At 44.1% G+C, this 21784-nt stretch overlaps 1 long non-coding RNA gene across 2 annotated transcripts; it reads left to right on the top strand.

Moving 5' to 3' along the window:
* The first annotated feature begins 4868 nt into the window (after window positions 1-4868).
* LOC142740449 (uncharacterized) lies at window positions 4869-8225 on the top strand. 2 transcript variants are annotated; one of them, XR_012880682.1, is made up of 6 exons: window positions 4869-5064; window positions 5883-5947; window positions 6394-6525; window positions 7356-7422; window positions 7621-7685; window positions 8064-8225. It is a non-coding gene; the product is annotated as an uncharacterized LOC142740449 (long non-coding RNA). The 2 variants fall into 2 exon arrangements; XR_012880681.1 differs by lacking the exon at window positions 8064-8225 and having other exon boundaries at window positions 7621-7821.
* The last annotated feature ends 13559 nt before the right edge of the window (window positions 8226-21784 follow it).

Genomic DNA, 21784 nt, shown 5'->3' on the forward strand with positions numbered 1-21784 from the left:
ATTTAAGAAAGATATGGACAGCACTTGCAATCGGGAGCGTTGGATATTCTGGGCCAGCAGGTACTATCCTATATTTAAACTAGATGTTAGGAAATATTGGTGTAATAATACTCCTAAAAATGCACCAATTCTGGAGATGGAATGGCCGGCTGAAGGGGTAGGAGGAGGCCGGATTTTTTTTAACACCATGTGTGCATGCACTGAAGCCTTGCACACATGTTGTTAAATTAATTTTTTACAGTCTAATAGTCCAGAATACATACAAGTTTGTCACACGTTAAGACAAAGAATGTTTTCCAGTTCTAATTGGCGTTGTGCCCCTCATTCTTTCCCATATTGTGGGCAAAGAGTGGGTCATTTGTTGTAGGTAGAAGAGGAATGGTGTACTAATATTGGTACCAGAAGAACGTGCCTCCAAGGGATGAAGAGGAACTGGGCGCGCTACACACCTGTTAGATCCTGGAGTAACACATTTAAGAAAGGTATGGACAGCACTTGCGATCAAGAGCGTTGGATATTCTGGACCAGCAGGTACTATACTAACTTTAAACTAGATGTTAGCAAATATTGGTGTAATAATACTAAAAATGCACCACTTATGGAGATGGAGTGGCCGGCTGAAGGGGTAGGAGGAGGCCGGATTTTTTTTAACACCATGTGTGCATGCACTGAAGGCTTGCACACATGTTGTTAAATTCATTTTTTACAGTCTGATAGTCCAGAATACATACAAGTTTGTTCATGTTAAGACAAAGAATGTTTTCCAGTTCGAATTGGCATTGTGCCCCTCATTCTTTCCCATATTGTGGGCAAAGAATGGGTCATTTGTTGTAGGTAGAAGAGGAATGGTGTACTAATCTTGGTACCAGAAGAACGTGCATTCAAGGGATGAAGAGGAACTTGGCGCGCTACACACCTGTTGGATCCTGGAGTAACACATTTAAGAAAGGTATGGACAGCACTTGCGATCGGGAGCAGTGGATATTCTGGGCCAGCAGGTACTATCCTATATTTAAACCAGATGTTAGGAAATATTGGTGTAATAATACTCCTAAAAATGCACCAATTCTGGAGATGGAATGGCCGGCTGAAGGGGTAGGAGGAGGCCGGATTTTTTTTAACACCATATGTGCATGCACTGAAGCCTTGCACACATGTTGTTAAATTAATTTTTTACAGTCTAATAGTCCAGAATACATACAAGTTTGTTACACGTTAAGACAAAGAATGTTTTCCAGTTCGAATTGGCGTTGTGCCCCTCATTCTTTCCCATATTGTGGGCAAAGAGTGGGTCATTTGTTGTAGGTAGAAGAGGAATGGTGTACTAATATTGGTACCAGAAGAACGTGCCTCCAAGGGATGAAGAGGAACTTGGCGCGCTACACACCTGTTGGATCGTGGAGTAACAAATTTAAGAAAGATATGGACAGCACTTGCAATGGGGAGCGTTGGATATTCTGGGCCAGCAGGTACTATCCTATATTTAAACTAGATGGTAGGAAATATTGGTGTAATAATACTCCTAAAAATGCACCAATTCTGGAGATGGAATGGCCGGCTGAAGGGGTAGGAGGAGGCCGGATTTTTTTTAACACCATGTGTGCATGCACTGAAGGCTTGCACACATGTTGTTAAATTCATTTTTTATAGCCTGATAGTCCAGAATACATACAAGTTTGTCACACGTTAAGACAAAGAATGTTTTCCAGTTCGAATTGGCGTTGTGCCCCTCATTCTTTCCCATATTGTGGGCAAAGAATGGGTCATTTATTGTAGATAGAAGAGGAATGGTGTACTAATATTGGTACCAGAAGAACGTGCCTCCAAGGGATGAAGAGGAACTTGGCGCGCTACACACCTGTTGGATCGTGGAGTAACACATTTAAGAAAGGTATGGACAGCACTTGCAATCGGGAGCGTTGGATATTCTGTACCAGCAGGTACTATCCTAACTTTAAACTAGATGTTAGGAAATATTGGTGTAATAATACTCCTAAAAATGCACCAATTCTGGAGATGGAATGGCCGGCTGAAGGGGTAGGAGGAGGCCGGATTTTGTTTAACACCATGTGTGCATGCACTGAAGGCTTGCACACATGTTGTTAAATTTATTTTTTATAGCCTGATAGTCCAGATTACATACAAGTTTGTTCATGTTAAGACAAAGAATGTTTTCCAGTTCGAATTGGCGTTGTGCCCCTCATTCTTTCCCATATTGTGGGCAAAGAATGGGTCATTTGTTGTAGGTAGAAGAGGAATGGTGTACTAATATTGGTACCAGAAGAACGTGCCTCAAAGGGATGAAGAGGAACTTGGCGCGCTACACACCTGTTGGATCGTGGAGTAACACATTTAAGAAAGGTATGGACAGCACTTGCGATCGGGAGCGTTGGATATTCTGGACCAGCAGGTACTATCCTAACTTTAAACTAGATGTTAGCAAATATTGGTGTAATAATACTAAAAATGCACCACTTACGGAGATGGAATGGCCGGCTGAAGGGGTAGGAGGAGGCCGGATTTTTTTTTAACACCATGTGTGCATGCACTGAAGGCTTGCACACATGTTGTTAAATTCATTTTTTACAGTCTGATAGTCCAGAATACATACAAGTTTGTTCATGTTAAGACAAAGAATGTTTTCCAGTTCGAATTGGCATTGTGCCCCTCATTCTTTCCCATATTGTGGGCAAAGAATGGGTCATTTGTTGTACGTAGAAGAGGAATGGTGTACTAATATTGGTACCAGAAGAACGTGCATCCAAGGGATGAAGAGGAACTTGGAGCGCTACACACCTGTTGGATCCTGGAGTAACACATTTAAGAAAGGTATGGACAGCACTTGCGATCGGTAGCGTTGGATATTCTGGGCCAGCAGGTACTATCCTATATTTAAACTAGATGTTAGGAAATATTGGTGTAATAATACTCCAAAATATGCACCAATTCTGGACATGGAATGGCCGGCTGAAGGGTTAGGAAGAGGCCGGATTTTTTTTTAACACCATGTGTGCATGCACTGAAGGCTTGCACACATGTTGTTAAATTAATTTTTTATAGCCTGATAGTCCAGAATACATACAAGTTTGTCACACGTTAAGACAAAGAATGTTTTACAGTTCGAATTGGCGTTGTGCCCCTCATTCTTTCCCATATTGTGGGCAAAGAATGCGTCATTTATTGTAGATAGAAGAGGAATGGTGTACTAATATTGGTACCAGAAGAACGTGCCTCCAAGGGATGAAGAGGAACTTGGCGCGCTACACACCTGTTGGATCGTGGAGTAACACATTTAAGAAAGGTATGGACAGCACTTGCGATCGGGTGCGTTGGATATTCTGGACCAGCAGGTACTATCCTATCTTTAAACTAGATGTTAGGAAATATTGGTGTAATAACACTCCTAAAAATGCACCAATTCTGGAGATGGAATGGCCGGCTGAAGGGGTAGGAGTAGGCTGGATTTTTTTTAACACCATGTGTGCATGCACTGAAGGCTTGCACACATGTTGTTAAATTCATTTTTTACAGTCTGATAGTCCAGAATACATACAAGTTTGTCACACGTTAAGACAAAGAATGTTTTCCAGTTCGAATTGGCGTTGTGCCCCTCATTGTGGGCAAAGAATGGGTCATTTGTTGTAGGTAGAAGAGGAATAGTGTACTAATATTGGTACCAGAAGAACGCGCCTCCAAGGGATGAAGAGGAACTTGGCTCGCTACACACCTGTTAGATCGTGGAGTAACACATTTAGGAAAGGTATGGACAGCACTTGCGATCGAGAGCGTTGGATATTCTGGACCAGCAGGTACTATCCTATCTTTAAACTAGAAGTTATTAAATATTGGTGTAATAATACTACTAAAAACGCACCAATTCTGGAGATGGAATTGCCAGCTGAAGGGGTAGGAGGAGGCCGGATTTTTTTTAACACCATGTGTGCATGCACTGAAGGCTTGCACACATGTTGTTGAATTCATTTTTTACAGTCTGATAGTCCAGAATACATACGAGTTTGTCACACGTTAAGACAAAGAATGTTTTCCAGTTCGAATTGGCGTTGTGCCCCTCATTCTTTCCCATATTGTGGGCAAAGAATGGGTCATATGTTGTAGGTAGAAGAGGAATGGTGTACTAATATTGGTACCAGAAGAACGTGCCTCCAAGGGATGAAGAGGAACTTGGCGCGCTACACACCTGTTGGATCGTGGAGTAACACATTTAAGAAAGGTATGGACAGCACTTGCGATCGGGAGCGTTGGATATTCTGGGCCAGCAGGTACTATACTATCTTTAAACTAGATGTTAGGAAATATTGGTGTAATAATACTCCTAAAAACGCACCAATTCTGGAGATGGAATGGCCAGCTGAAGGGGTAGGAGGAGGCCGGATTTTTTTTAACACCATGTGTGCATGCACTGAAGGCTTGCACACATGTTGTTCTCAGTCGTTTTCAATATGATGTCTAATTTAATTTAATTAAATAGTCTTAAAAAGCTACCGTATATTATCCTAATAAGGCTCAGCAGTAGCCAGGGCCGGCCTTAGGGGTGTGCGACCTGTGCCATTACATAGGGCGCATCCCTCCAGCAGGTGGAACGGGGCGCTGCGCTGGCTCCCTTCCACTGCTTGTGTTTTAGAAGCGGCCGGGCAACTCAGCAGCTTCCTTTCCGCCTGGGTGCTTCTCTCACTGACATCGCGTTTCTAGCAGCGAAAATCGGGATTCCTCTAGGAGATGGGGGCATTGGGGATTGGCATTTGTAAATTGCCCACATTGTGACCCCCCCTAATGTCAGTCATGGACACCAGGGCCTGGGTGTGACTGCAACCTCTTCACCCCTATAATTATGTTCCCTGGGTTTACACTAACATTACAAAATGTTTTCAATGTCTGACTCGTCCTGTGATAGAAAATGAAAGGTGTGAAAGTAAATATATTATTATTCATTCTAGATATGGGGTTATTTTATGTTTATTCCATTATGTATTTTACAGACATTTATGACATCTGAATATGTGGCACCAGTGACAGCCGACATGCTAGGACATACACTGTATATATGTAAGTATTATAGCAAATGACAACCTATAGAAATTCTATAATCTGATGTCATCCAGAATGTTCCTATAGAGACACATGACAAGACTGTGGGAACAAATTCCCCAATATTGTTCATCCAGGGCCTGTCTTAGGGGTGTGCGACCTGTGCGGTTACACTGGGTGCATCACCTGTCACTAATGAATGGGGCACCACTGGTCTTGATGTCTGGGGCACCCATTGCTTGAACACTCAATCCCACTCTTCATGTAAAAAAAGTAAAGGGCACTGCTCAGGATGCAGATACAATTCCTTGATAATGGATTACATTACAGTGTGGCAGACAATACTTGTCTGGCAGTGTTATTTGGGCACTGTATGATTGCAGTATTTGAGTACTATATTCTACGCCATAAAGCTGAATTCAGATGCTGCAGATTTGCTGCGCGGCAAAATTCACAAGTGTTACAGGTGAATAGTTACAGTCTCAAAAAAACTCATCCACATGTAGCAAAAGTAAACGCTGGGAATTTTGCTGCAGCTTTATATTATTATTATTATAGAAATGCTCCATAAAGAAGATATTATGGTATTAGTAATATATAAGGGACTTGTTATTTATGTAATTTCCTAATACACATTTGGCTTATGGGGGAGCACACAGCGCACACAGAGTGTCTACATTACCAGTACTGCAGTCTGTGCGCCACCATACAGGTCCGTCCACATGAAGTTGCTGTGTACATGAGCCCTAATGTACATTTCCTTCATTGTTGGGTGGTCTATACTGAGCACACGTCTGTCTGGAGTAATAAAACTACACAATTATTGTTTTTTCCAGAACACCTTAAGATCGGCTGCCTGCTGCCAGGGGGACTCTCTGAAGCAATATTTCATCTATGCAAGGTACGTCTCTTATTAGTTACTATATGCAGTATCCACCAATACCCTCCACAGTTAGAATGACACTTTTTGTATGTCCTGGGTCAGAATGCCCCTTTTGTATGGCCCCACAGTAATGAAGCCTCCTTTTCTAAGCCACGACTCAGTCCTTTTATCCCCCATATTAATAGTGCCCCCTTTGCTCCTATAAAATAAACAATTATACTCACCTAATAGACGACCAACCGTGTCAGACATTTCGCTTCCTCCCTGCGCCTTTATTGTTTGTCCAATTTCAGGGGCCTATGGAGCCCCAGAGCTGTGGGCCACCCCAAATCCCTGGACCCCAGCCGGTCATCCTATTTACCCCTTTGGTAATTTTACACTGGTTGGGGACTGGACTCTGTTCTAGATAGAAATGTTGCCATTGATTGAGATTTGTCCTAATACATTGTCTTTCTTTCTCCTAGAATTAATTCCTCATAAGAGTTAATGATAACCACACGTCCCAGGAGGGCAGATCAAAGATTAAGCAGAGCCCTCCACCTCACATCACATAACGTTCTACATTCAGTCGGATGTATTCAGTAGGAAAGTCCAAGGTCAGTGTATTTTATTAACTGCATCTCTAAATGATCACATAGTGTGTATTACTGGTCAATACTGAAGAGGGCACTACCACCATAGATGGCCTGGGCACCCTCAACTTACACTGCCGATCCGGCATTTAGGGCCCAAACCTATAATATAAAAAAACAGAAAGATACAATCCCTAGTTTATTGACTGGGTGATGTTATTTGGGCACTGTATGTTTAAATTATTTGGATACTACATGGTGCATCATAAGGGGGAGGACGTCACAGATACTGCACATGTCACCAATAAACCTAAGGCCGGCCCTGGATGTGACACAATAGCTACCACGTGACATGCCATCCACACGGACATGACCGCTGTGGCCTAGCAACTAAAAAACAACAGAACCACCAGCGCAGGAGCCACAGGGATTTTAACAAATGAGTAGGGAAAATTTGTTATTTTTAGCCATAGCCTTAGACTAAGGTTTATGAAACTGTCAGAAAACCCCTTTAATAATTATTTTGTCTGTTGAATCCAGAAATCCAATTTACCATTTTCTACTCTCTCTACTCCAGTCCAAAAGACTCCACAAAAGACAAATTAGAAGTTTTCCATTAAGGATAAGATTATATAGAAGAATAACAATAAGCTCCTGGTCCCTGATACAAAATCTATACCAGGGTCCTCCAACTATTATGTGCCATTATACTGCTGGTGTTATTTGTGTGGCAGAGGGTCATTGGACTCGCCCTGTGATAGAAAATGAAATGTGTGAAAGTAAATATATTATTATTCATTATAGATATGGGGTTATTTTATGTATGTGCATTAAACCCATTATGTATTTTACAGACATTTATAACATCTGAATATGTGGCACCAGTGACAGCCGACATGCTAGAAGATCCACTGTATATATGTAAGAATTATAGCAAATAACAACCTATAGAAATTCTATAATGTGATGTCATCCAGAATGTTCCTATAGAGACACATGACAAGACTGTGGGAACAATCTCCCACATGTTTTCAATAGGCTGAACATATATTTGTTGATATGATGAACCATACTAAGCGCACGTCATAATATCTTCACAGTTTATACTTTTTGTTCCAGAATTTCTTGAGATCGGCTGCCTGCTGCCAGGGGGACTCTCTGAAGTAATATTTCATCTATATGCGGTATTTCCATCATTAGTTACTATATACAGTATCCACCAGTAGCTCTGTACATTGAAAAAGTAATGAGCGGGCAAAATGCCAAGAAAGGCGTAGCAGTGGGGAACCTTGGATAGTTGGTAGGAATAGGCATAATGTAAGTTAGGGGTATCTTTGTCTAAAATGCTGGCCACATGGCTCGGTTTGGGACTGAACGTAGGTGTAAGGTAATTGGGTGAGGGAGTGTAGGGGGATTTTAGACAGCTTTGGTCTGCCAAGAACATTTGCGATGTGTCAAGGCCAGGATGCAATAGACAAGGACTTAAGTGAGTTTCATTACACAGTCATAATCTGCAGGCATAGGTGATAATGGACACTGGCAGAATGTTTTTATATTTACAGCACTCAAGCGGAAAGCAATGGAAGGTGCCAGGATATTGCCACGTATAGAGACCCCACAAGTAATGCAGCACAAGGACCTGGACTTGGGGTGTACTGGATTGTTTGGAGCAAATGGCATCAAGGAATAAAGGCAGGTATCCTCAATGGTATCATTCCAGAAAAAATTTGAGGGAACATGGCACGATGATGGGCCAAGGGCCAGGATCCTTGCGCAGGGATCCAGGGTCGATGAAGGCAGCAATATCCCAGTAGGGCCTCATAATCTCAACATGGGAGAGGGACACCTTGGGGTTGCCAAAATGTTTAGAACACGGGGTACTGGCACAATGTTTGGAATTACAGGAGCAGCACATCTGGATGTAAAGAGAAGCAGAAGAAGGCAACAGTAGCTGGTTGAGTCTGATTCTGATCTGTCAGATGATAATAAGTGGTCTGATGTTGGGGATAGATGGGCTAATGGGCAAGACGTTTAAGATGCTGAAAAAAATGTTTACGCAGGATAAAGTAAAAAGGTAAAAGCGAGGAGGCGTGATACCGAAAGCCAATCCTTTACTGGAAAGAGGGGGTAAAGTTTGGGGCCAGGAAACATGTTTGTTGACTTCTACCTACACACACTTGTGCCAGGAACTGTTGGGAAACATAAGGGAGGAAAGGCTTGTCTAGTTTTTGTGATGTCTATGGAAGATTTTGTTTAGTATTGCAGTGTTATGGTGGTGGAGCAAGGACCCCCTTATTGATCAGGTGCCAATAAAAAGGGATGGTGCCTGCGAAGCAGGCTGGTAAGTATAAAAAAAATACATCTGTCACATCTAAAAGAGGCATCAGTAAACGATGAAATAGACAAGGAGTTGAGTGAGTTGCATCATTAAAGCAGAATCTGCAGGCACGGATGACAATGGATACTTGCAGAATGTTTTTTGTGCCTACAGGACTCAAGTGAGAAGCAGTGGAAAGGACACGGATATCGCCACGGATAGGGTGTCCACGAGTCATGCAGCACAAGGAACTGGACTTCTGATGTAATTGACTGTTTGGAGGAGATGGCGTACATTTGCGAAGAATGTAGTTGGCTTTCGAAGCGCGTAAGCAGTCTTGTATCATCACTTCAACATGCCGTGTGGTTTATAAAAAAAATTTCTAATAAAGTCATCACATTGTCATGAGGATTGCTGGACCGTATTTTCTTCTGTTTACTGTATATTTATTGGACAGTGCTAACGCCATACAGCCCTCCCTGTAGAGAACGCCATACAGCCCTCCTGTAGAGAACGCCATACATTCCCCCTGCAGAGAACGCCATACAGCCCCCCCTGTAGAGAACGCCATACAGCCCCCCCCCCTGTAGAGAACGCCATACAGCCCCCCCTGTAGGGAACGCCATACATCCCCCCCCTGTAGAGAATGCCATAGAGCCCCCCCCTGTAGGGAACGCCATATAGCCCCCCCTGTAGGGAACGCCATACAGCCCCCCTGTAGGGAACGCCATACAGCGTTCCCCCCCCTGTAGGGAACACCATACAGCGTCCCCCTCCCAAAAAAATGCGACCTACAGTGTGTCCTACAAAATACATGTATCCCCTATCCACAGGATAGGGGATACATGCGTGATCGCTGGCAGCGAAAGCTGCTTCTATCCTCTCCTCAGGGTCCCCGGCAGTCACTGACAGCCGGAGACCCGACATTCAGCAGCCCGATTGCGCGGGCAGTAAGTTAAAACCGGAGTCGTAAAAAGTCTATGGCTCGGGTTTTAAGGACCCTGACCGCTGGCCGTAAAAATACAGCCAGCGGTCGGGAACCAGTTAATGGCATAGCGGGGAGATACCTCCCTGCTCTGCCGTAGAGTTCAGTGGCGTCCCGCTGTAGCAGCCATAGCGGCAGCCAGCGGAGCCTCCGGCCATGGTGGGGGCCCGTGCCGGCGGGCGACACGGGCCCCCTCATGCCGCGGGCCCCGTAGCAGCCGCTACGGCTGCTACGGCGGTAGTTACACCACTGCTCAGTACATATATACAACACCAAAAAAAATCTCAGTGTTATGACTGCGGACTTCTGTCGCTCACCCTGTGATGAACGGCCGCGACCGCAACTTCCTGGCCACCTCCCCAGAGACCACGGCTGGCGCGGCCTTCCCTTCCTGGAGTGTGCGAGGAGTGCCTTAAAGGGCCAGCGTGCGCACTTCCTAAAAGTTTTCTATCCTACCCCAGTGCACCCTGGATTATAAAAAGGTCTCTGCCCTTCCACTCCTTGCTTGAGCGTTGTTTGTACTTTTCCAATGTTTGTATTGCAAAGGGTCCCTTAGTATTTTCCTGCTTGATCCCAGAGTTCCCGTTCCCTGCATCCTATTTCCTGTATCCCTTGCTGTTTCCTAACTGTGCCTGCCTTTTATCAGAGTCGTGTGGTACCGCCGGCTGGATATGCCACGTCTGTGTGTCATCTACCATTCCTGGTGCCATCCGCTTCGTCTGGCACAACCTGCCACACCTAGCCCTATCTGAGCCGGAGCCCACGGCCTAGTGGGTCCACATACAGATGTAGCCATCTTTAACTTGACTCTGATAACTTGTTGCAGCGTGATATCACACAAAAATAACCATTGAGAAGTCATTGAAAAGGTCAAGATAAGGGATCTTTCCACTGTGTATTTAATGCGTTATTAGTCAAGCTAAAGTCAGCTACATATGTTCCCTAGATTCTGACAGTACGCTCAGGCCATGGAACCCGCTGGCCAGCCTAAGACCACAGTTCAGGTCATACAGATGGATATGCGTGACCTATATGCACGTCAGCAATTACTAAGGGGTGGACCCCAATAGTATATATTGTATCTATATGCACGTCAGGATCAACTCCTCGTGGCTGTAAACTCCATCATCGCCCGACTGGATCAACTCCCTGTTCCTTCCCCAGAGACTGCTGCCGTTCCACTGCCTAATACTCCTACTGTCTGTTTTCCGGATCCACAGTTGCACTGCCTCTTTTTCCTCGCTATGACTGCGTGCTCACCATTTCTCCTCTGATGAGGCCAAGGTAGCGTTCATTAATTCCCTCCTCGCTGGCAAGTCCCTCGCATGGGCGAACCCCATCCTGGAATGACAGGGGCCCAAATTTTCGGACTTAGCCCTGTTCTTACAGACTTTTTGTGACGTGTTCAACAAGCCGGGTCGAACATCCTTAGCAGCAGCCACTCTGCTAACCCTCAAGCAAGGGGGTCCACAGCAGGAGAGTATGCCATCTCCTTCCGTACCCTGGCAGCAGAGTTGGCATGGAACAATGAAGCATTGGTGGCGACCTATGGCATGGACTGTCCTCACACACCATGGACGAGCTGGCAGCCCGCGACCTCCCACCTACCTTGGATGCCCATATCCTGTTGGCTACCCGGGTCAACATGAGGATCCAGGAACGCGATGAGGAGGTTCGGTGGAGAGACGTTTTCACAGATTAGCACCCTCGTTCCAGAGACCACTACTGCCCCCTCTTGTTGCTCTACCTGAGGTACCAATGCAGGTAGACAGAGTCAAGTTGTCTGAGCAGGAGAAACAGCGCTGACGCTCTTCAGGTCTGTGTTTGTATTGCGGCCTTAAAGGCCCTTTCGTGCGCCAATGTCCACAAAAGCTGGGAAAATCCAGCTCCTAGAGAGGCAACTCTAGGTGGGATGATGCCAAACATCAAAACATCTTCCAAATTATCTATTCCTGTGACCATCATCTCGGGAGAGACATCACACTTCTCCTCTGCCTATTTTAACTCCAGGGCAGCTGCAAATTTCATCAAGCAGGATTTAGTAGACCGACTACATCTACCCACAGTTCTTCTAGAGAGATCCCTTGCTGTTGCTTCTGTAAATGGACTACCATTGCCTTATCCTATTGTGGTTATCAAGAAACCACTTACATTACAAATCGGAGTCCTTCACTCAGAACAGATCAACTTCCTCATCCTGCCTAAAGCCATCAACCCGGTTCTGCTGGGTCTGCCTTGGCTTCGTCTACACGCCCAGGTCCTTCACTGGAGTTCTGGAGAGGTCCCCCAATGGGGGCCAAGATGCCTTAGCCGCTGCCTGCAACAGGTCCGCCCTGTTTTGCCTCCACTGCCTCAGTCACTCTCCGATCTACCATCTCATTAAGCCAGTTTTGAGGACATCTTCAGTAAGAGCAGGTAGATAAAAACAGTGGGAACCAGGTGGGATCCACTGTAAAAAAGAGACACCATCCAGGCGCAATACTTTTTGGAGAAAAAAAATATATATAATTAATTGTCTAAAACAATAGATCATAATAAAACATACATAAAAAAGAGAGATAGATGGTCTCTTGAGGTACAACGCGTTTAGTGGAAACAGAACCACTTTATCAAGTAAACATGAGACCATAAAGTTTTTTCCAGAGAACCCCTTTAATGACCACCGTGAAAAGGCGTATTGTCATTAAGGGGTTAAATTCGCAGTGTTGGACGGTCATCTCCAGTTTACTGTTGTATCATTATTATACCGAAATTTATATTATATTATATAATATAATAATATATTATATAATATATATATTATTATATTATACCTGTTAGGAGATGATGTCACCCCCAGATGAAGGCTGTGCCGAAACGTGCGTCGTGGTTGGCGCCATCCCGGTTGTGTCATATAGATGGGTATATATTGAGGCATGTTATTTCATATGCTGTACTCTTTTGAACATGTGTTGCACCTATCCTAGGACCATCACTACTTGTATTTAGCTTCTTGTCCATGTCCTTGTCTATCCTGCAGTATTGTAAAGACAATTTATATTATATATGGTATATATATCCTTATTGCATATATATTGCTTAGCACTATACACTTTATAAATAAGATGTATCCGTATTGTTATGGGCATGTGTTCACCCTGTGTATTTCACTCTGGAGATGTTGCTATATCTATTGTGTGACACTTTTTATTCATTTGTCCTCTATATTTAATAAAGTTTTTTGATACTTTTCAAAAGCATCACTATTGGTGCTTGGTGCCATTATTGTTTAGGTCAGGTTTGCCCCCTGCCGCTAGGGGCTGTGGGGTAACACAGCAGGAGGCGTGTGCAGATGCCTGAGAGACTCAGTGATGTGCCTGCTGAACATTGTTGTTAGGATTCTCTTGTTGCACTTTTACTCCTTACCACTGGAGCCCGCTGTTTTGCCCTTAAACTTGCCCTTAACCAAGATGGCAAATGTTGCATCGTGTGGAACCATCTTGTTTCCTGTTGGGCCTACTTCAGACCACATGGAATACCAAACAGTGCTTGAGTATTGTGTCTTGTTCCAGTCTCCTGCTCCTGAGAACTGCAGCTATAGTCTTAGCACATACTTGTGCACTTTGCACATATCCTTGCACATACTGGATTAAAATTAATTAGATTTATGTATATTTTTATGTACATTAATTTTTGATATATATTTCTTTTGGTCATCGTTTTGATTGTCATTTTTGGTGTTTATTCACCTTTTGTTTCATTCACCGCATATTCACAATCTTCGGGTCATATGTATGGTTTTGTATTGCATCAATACTAATTATATTGTTCTCTCTTTTTTCCTCTTCAGCATCAATCAATTAACACTTGTTGTTTTATTTTATTATCATTTTATTATCATTTTTGTTGCTATTTTTTCACGTTTCCTCACCTCTCTCACATTCACAACCATTCACTTTGATATATATATATATATATATATATATATATATATATATATATATATATATATATATATATAGATTCATATATATATATGTATATCCTTGGTCTCCTTTATTTTCCTTCCTCCTTTTTTCATTTTTCACTCTTCACAGCATTACTGGTCAGTTCCGGTACTGTGTTTCAGCTCTGAAGCGCTATATGGACTTGGATAGTCAGCTTCAGCACCTTGGACAGTGACTGCCCTGACTCTCCCTGTTATTTAGGTTTGACGGCTGTGCTGAGTATTTCAGCACGTTGGACAGCGACCTTGGCTTCTAATGCTGTGCTATGCTCTCCAGCGTGTCTAACAGCAATCGCTGTTTTCACGCTGGACTGTCACCTAGCAACGGGACGCTTCGTCCCGCTGCTGTTGTTTAATGAGATCGGCTGGGCTTTTCAACCTATTTTTCACCTTAGTGTTCAGGATAGATGTTTTTACCTTGGGCCAAAACTGGATTGCCACTAAACTTTTAGTTTAATTTATCTTCGTCTCCCTGTTTCTGACCTTTTGCGATTCCGCATCGAGCAGGCGGGTGGAGTTAATTCCCCCGCCCGCCTGGTGTGGTTATGCCGATGGAGGCGGTTCTGGGAGGAGGATTGATTTGATATAGGACTGCACGATAGGACGCTATCGTGGGTGGGCGGGATGTATCGGCGTCTGTCATGGGTGACCGACGCTGAACACCTAACCACCCGATAAGAAACAGCTGTGATTTTACCGGTAAAACATCATTGAGGAAGGTATATCTAGGGGTAACTGGGGCATTTGGACATCAACCCCTGACGAAGCACCAGCGAAACGCGCATTGGGTTAAGCAGAGGTCCCCCTCCTGGTCCTGATCTCCTATTTATCTTCTTATACGCAGGTGTAGGTATACTACTTTGCGTGTTGTTTTTACTTAGATTGTACTTTATATATATTCTCTTTACTTATTTATGTGTTCATCTGTGCAAAGCGTACCATGCCTAGTACCTGCTCATTAATATGTACTTATGCACTTTAGCCATATATAGGTTGTGTCAGACCATTTTTACATCTGGGGGGCTACTCTGCTTTTACGTTCGGATTCCGTTTGTGTTCGAGGGTCCATGGCATTTTATTATGTCTAAGTGTTATACGTTGTCTCCATGTGTCTAATTGACTTTAATAAAGATTATTTGTATTTTTTCAAACACCTGGTCGTGACTTGTTTCTTTTTCTGGTTCAGCTTAAATTAGTCACTAGGACCACTAGTATCATTCGGGGTATTGTTCGGTTTGCTCTTTTCTAATTCTGCAGAAGAACATCAGAATCATGTGAGAATGGTGTTGGAGCATCTGAAAGCATATCAACTCTATATCAAGTTGGAGAAATGTGAATTCCATCAAACGGAAATACAGTTCTTGGGTTATATCATTTCTCCCCTAGGGTTACACATGGATTCTAGCAAGATTCAAGCAATTAGAGACTGGCCAACTCCAAAAAATGTGAAAGAGGTCCAACGATTTGTAGGATTTGCTAATTTCTACAGGCGTTTTATCAAGAGTTTTTCGGGCATTATTACACCAATTACCCAATTAACAAAGAAAGGGATACCTTTTGTGTGGTCTCCTCAGACACAAGATGCTTTTTTCTATTTGAAAACAAAATTCACAACAGCCCCAATACTGGTTCATCCTAACCCTGAAAAAGCGTTTATTGTTGAAGTGGATGCTTCAGACTGTGCAATAGGGGCTATTCTATCACAGAGAACTGGAGAGAAAGATTTGCTGCACCCTTGTGCTTACTTTTCTCGAAGTTTGACTTCTGCTGAAAAGAATTATGACGTGGGGAACAAGGAACTCCTAGCCATCATTGCTGCTTTCAAAGAATGGAGACATCATTTAGAAGGCACAGCTCAACAAATAGTGGTTCTAACTGATCATCGTAACCTTGAATTTGTTAGATCTGCCAAATGTTTGTCTCCCCGCCAAGCCCGGTGGAGTCTGTTTCAAAATCGTTTCAACTTTGTGATCACTTACAGGCCTGGTGTAATGACTGGGGGGTAGGGAAACGGACAAGTGAGCCCTAATCTACCCGCCACTCTGTCCCTGCCTACTTGCAACGACCCGCCCTAGGCGACGGGGTACAACTGGGCGGCGGTCCCTGCACTCAGTAAGTGCACGACAAACACGACAAACATACAAGGGAATACAAGCAAGGGAAAGGGGCAGTTGCCCACGGCAATACCGTGAGCAACCAGAGAGGTGAACGAGCCGAGTCAAGCCAGGAGTGTGCGAGGTACCAAACGAAGAGCAGAAGAGTAGTCAGTAAGCCAGGGTCTGTATGGAGCAGGAACAAAATAGAAGGAGCTGTAGCTGGGCCAGGAAACCACACGAAAAAGAATAACAAGCAAGGAGGAACAGGAAATGCAGGTATAAATAGACAGAGGGCGGGAGCTAGCTGAGTCTGGCCAGGCTGCGATAGGCTCTCCCACTCCTAAGCCTGCCAGCCTGAGTGGTGGAAGCTGGAGTCAGTCTCAGGGATGTAGATTCAGGTGCTGACTGATTAATTAAGGGAGTTAACCCCGAAGCTGTGCCTGGCAGATCCTTTACAGTACCCCCCCTTTTATGAGGGGCCACCGGACCCTTTCTAAGTGGACCTGGCTTACTGGGGAAACGCAGGTGGAACCTCCTGACCAATACCCCAGCGTGAACATCCCGGGCGGGTACCCAACCACAAGAAAAAGAATAACAAGCAAGGAGGAACAGGAAATGCAGGTATAAATAGACAGAGGGCGGGAGCTAGCTGAGTCTGGCCAGGCTGCGATAGGCTCTCCCACTCCTAAGCCTGCCAGCCTGAGTGGTGGAAGCTGGAGTCAGTCTCAGGGATGTAGATTCAGGTGCTGACTGATTAATTAAGGGAGTTAACCCCGAAGCTGTGCCTGGCAGATCCTTTACACCTGGTTACTTGAAATGGTAAGTCCGATGCCTTATCTAGGTTGTTCTCCAATGATTCCTCCTCGACAGTACCACCAACAACTATTCTTTCCGAGTCCAATTTCCTGGGGGTGATCCATAGCAAGGACTTGCTTGATGAGATAAAGGAAGCCTATGAGACCGACCCAATTCTTTTGCACCCACCAGATGAAGTGTCCCTAACTTTCAAAAATCAAGTATGGACTAACAAGCACTGCATTTACGTTCCAGAAACTGTAAGATTAAACGTGCTAAAATTAATGCATGACTCTAAACTAGCAGGTCACAAGGGGATTAAAAAAACACAATAATTTATTTCCCGCTTCTTTTGGTGGCCCAATTATCAAAAAGATGTGAAGAAATATGTTTCTTCTTGCAACACCTGTGCCATGTACAAAACTCCTCGTACCTCACGCATGGGATTATTGCAGCCTCTGTCAATTCCATCTCGTCCTTGGGGATCTATTTCTATGGACTTTATTGTCGACTTACCAGTCTCCAAAGGGAAGAATTCCTTAGTAGTGGTTGATCGGCTCACTAAAGCAGCCCATTTTATTCCTTGCCCTGGACTACCTTCTGCTAAAGAGACTGCTGATCTTATAATTCAGAATGTGTTTTGTCTTCATGGAATACCAGATGAAGTGGTTTCGGATCGCGGAGTACAATTCACATCAAGATTCTGGCTGAGTTTTTGCACAGCACTCGACATAAATGTCAGTTTGTCTTCTGCTTTTCATCCCCAGTCTAATGGTCAGACTGAGCGCACAAATCAAACGTTAGAACAGTATCTCCGATGCTACATCTGCCATTTACAGGATGACTGGGTCGATTTGCTTCCGATGGCGGAGTTCTCCTACAATAATTCTCAGAATGTCTCCACTAAACAAACACCGTTTTTTGCAAATTTGGGTTACCATCCCAGTATTCTTCCTAATCTTCCCAGAGAAATTTTTATTCCTGCAGTGACTGACAGAATACAATCACTTCAACAGAATCTGGAAATGCTAAAAATTACATTATCAATTGCCCAGGAGAAATATAAGGAAACAGCAGATAAATCTCGTAGACCTTCTCCAACCTTCAAAGTGGGAGATGAAGTATGGCTTTCCACCAAGAATCTGAAACTTCACTTACCTTCAGCAAGATTGGGCCAAAAATGTATTGGTCCTTTCAAGATTATTGGACAAGAAAACTCAGTGGCTTTTCGTCTCAAACTTCCCAGACCAATGAGAATACATCTAGTGTTCCATGTATCCCTACTGAAACCTGTTGTTTCAAATCCATTTCCAGGACGCCACCTGCCTCCCCCTGATCCTATCGAAGTTGATGGACAAGAACATTATACTGTTGAAAACATCCTGGACTCCAGGATATTCAGAATTCGGTTGTAATATCTAATAAAAAGGCAAGGATATGGCCCTGAGGATAATTTGTGGGAACCCGTAGGCAATCTCAATGCTCCTCGACTGGTTAGGGATTTTCACCAAAGATATCCAGATAAACCAAGTCAAACATCGTGCTGAGGCCGCTGTCGAAAGGAGGGAGTAATGTTAGGATTCTCTTGTTGCACTTTTACTCCTTACCACCGGAGGCTGCTGTTTTGCCCTTAAACTTGCCCTTAACCAAGATGGCAAATGTTGCATCGTGTGGAACCATCTTGTTTCCTGTTGGGCCTACTTCAGACCACATGGAATACCAAACAGTGCTTGAGTATTGTGTCTTGTTCCAGTCTCCTGCTCCTGAGAACTGTCTTTGCCAGACGGTTCCTACTTCCTTGCTATTTACTACTACTCGTGTTCCACCCTCCAAGCACTGTCCCTGGGGACGTCTCACCGGGTTCTGCACTGTGCTCCGCTCGCTACTTCTGACCATAGGATTCCAGCAGTGTTCGCCAGTATCGTAACAATGGTGGGCGGTTCCCTGGTGAAGGGTGCGGGTCCATCCCAGGTTTTCGCGTGGCCGGTCCTGTAAAACATTTTCCCTTGTTAACCCTCTTCCGGTGAGTTATGAGGCGGTTGCGGTCTCAGTCCAGACTGAGACACCTAACTAGGTAAACAGGGATAACTTGGCTGTGTATGTCTGCTTCGAGGGATCGGTGCCCATCTTAAGCAGGAGGTCAGGAAACAAATAGGGAAGGATGAGTATGTGGAGATGTTCTCCCTCCTCCCCTTGGAGAAGTTCTATTTGGATCAGGGGAAGAGGGGCTAGAGCATAAAAGAAGGAGGAGGAGGAGAAAAGGCGTTATCTCCTGATTCCGCAAATGTTTACCAATTGGTTAATATGGTGAACGTTTTCATTTGCGATTCTAGCTAGAGTGATTTGCGGAGCACTGCTCGGCCCTTTTATGTTTTATGGATTCTATTGGGGAAGCATATAGGGTGTATAAGGGCCTGGTATGGCTCCGTTATGATAAAGAAGTCACAGTACAGCTGACACTAAGCTTTATGCAGAACATAGTGGAATGTCAAAAACAGCAAAAAAAATCAAGAGAATCAAAAGAAATTTAATAAAACAACACCAGTCCCAAGTGAATATAATTCGTAATGTTGTAGGGGGGTAAGGGAATGATAATGCTGGGAACTCTCTCTGTTATACTCTACTTAAACCCTATACACACACAAGAAACAGAGTATAGAGCCAAGTATATATGAAAAGAATAACAAATTTTATTAAATACATATAAAAACATACATGTTAAAAAGGTACATGAGTGGAGAGACTCTATATGATATGAACACAGGTAAGTAGGAAAACCAAGTGTATGGTGTGTTTAAAGTCCTTATATTAAGGACATATGAATAGGGCAGTGTGCTATCGTATATAACGTTAGTTGTTTGAGTGTGAGCTGTTTTGTTAAGGACAGAAGTGTCCAAAGGGTGTTTTCTAGAGTAAAATACTCCCAACATTAATAACTCAGATAGCCTTGCCCATAATAGTAGTCCTGGTAGCCTGGATACCTGTGTGTAGAACAATAAGATGTCATTTTTTATCTAAATTTCTTATTTTCACAGGAAACAAAATACCCCATTTTGTTGCCCAATTTGTCCTTGGTGCGGCAATACCCCATTTGTGGTGATAAACTGCCGTTTGGGCCCATGGGAGGGCTCAGAAGGAAAGGACCACCATTTGGCCTACTGGAGTTTTTCTGGTGCTAAGTCATGTATGCAGAAACCCCTGAGGTACCAGTACAGTTGAAACCCCTGAGAAGTGACCCCATTTTAAAAACTACACCCCTTAAGACATTCATCTAGAGGTGTAGTGAGCCTTTTGACCCCACAGGTACTGTGTAAAAGATAATGTGCAGCAGATGGGGCAGAGTGAGATTTGCAATTTTCTATATATATATGGCATGTCCGTGCCCGATATAGTGTGCCCAGCATGTGCCACTGGAGATATACACACCATAAGATGTAATGTGGGTTCTCCCGGGTACGGCAATACCCTATATGTGGCTGTTATTAGCTTCCTGGGCACACGGCAGGGCTCAGAAGGGAAAGATGAGGGGCATAAGCTGTGCGGAGTGTATCAGGGTAAATTTAAAATTAAGGGATGTATGATAAATTCGAAAACAATCTTTCATACAGAGCCCTGGTTTTTCGGGACATGTGTCGCATTCGTATATTGTTTACCTCCTTATCCCCCTCTTATAGCAGACTCTGCACCTCTGTTGACTTTTTCCCTTCTTGCCAGTTTGGGGAACTTCTCCTGGAAAGTGTTGCCCTGGTACAATGCGTGTGGCCTCGCTTCCGGAAGTACTGGATGCTCCCTATTCTTGGTCCTAAAGATTAGGTTCTTGATGATCACCTCTTGAAATTCCAGGAAAGTTCCCCTCTGGCCTGCACATCGACGTAGCACATACGCATTGTACAATGCCATCTGTATGATGTGCACGGCCAGCTTCTTATACCACACCCTCGATTTCCGCATGGCGCTGTAGGGCTTCAGGACTTGATCTGACAAGTCAACCCTTCCCATGTACCTATTGTAGTCCAGGATGCAGTCTGGTTTGGGGGTCTCTATACTGGTACCTCGTACAGGTACATGGGTACTGGTGTGGCCATGTATTGTTGTTAATACAAGGACATCTCTCTTGTCCTTGTACTTGACACACAATATGTTGCTGCTAGATTGTGCCCTGCTCTCACCCCTTATGAGTGTTTGCCCAAGCAGAGTCTTAGGGAGGCCTCTCAGATTTTTTCTAGTGGTGCCGCATGCCGCAGGACTTCTGGAAGCGAGGCACTTGAAGAGTGGGACGCTGGTATAAAAATTATCCAAGTAGAGGTGGTAACCCTGGTCCAGCAGTGGGTGCACCAAATCCCACACAATTTTTGCATTAATTCCCAGTAAGGGGTGGCATTCTGGGGGCTGAATACTGGTGTCCTTCCATTCATATATCCTAAACCTGTAGGTATACCCTGATGCACTCTCACACAGCTTATACATCTTTACGCCATACCTTGCACTCTTACTCGGCAGGTACTGGCAGAATTGAAGCCTCCCTTTAAAATGTACCAGGGACTCATCAATAGAAATACACTTCTCGGGGGTGTATGCTTGGGCAAACCGAGCACTGAAATGGTCTAATAGGGGTCTCAGTTTGTACAAAAGGTCAAAACTGGGGTCATCTCGGGGTGGGCACTGCTCATTATCCTTATAATTTAAGAAGCAAAATATTGCCTCATAATGCATCCTGGACATGGCCATACGGTACATTGGGGGTATGGTATAAGATGTCCATGCTCCAGTAGGTCCTAATGGATGGCTTTTCCAGAAGCCCCATGTTCAAGTGAAGTCCCCAGAACTTGCCCAACTCTGCTACATCTACAGGGGTCCACCTGTAGGATTGGGCATAAAATGATGTAGGGTTCTTAGTAATATACTGTTGGACATATAAATTTGTCTGGGAGACCATAAGATCTATAAAGTCATCAGTGAAGAAGAACTTGAAAAAGCCCATTTCACTGAGCCCTGCCGTATTAAATTTTAACTCTGGGTTTTTGGGCTCATAAATGTCTGGTGTGGGGGTCCAAATGGGGGCTTGAACTGCGGCGGGGTCATTTCGCTCGGGGGCTTCAACTGCA

Source organism: Rhinoderma darwinii, chromosome 2 (genome assembly GCF_050947455.1).
Source record: "Rhinoderma darwinii isolate aRhiDar2 chromosome 2, aRhiDar2.hap1, whole genome shotgun sequence".
Taxonomy (NCBI): Eukaryota; Metazoa; Chordata; class Amphibia; order Anura; family Rhinodermatidae; genus Rhinoderma; species Rhinoderma darwinii.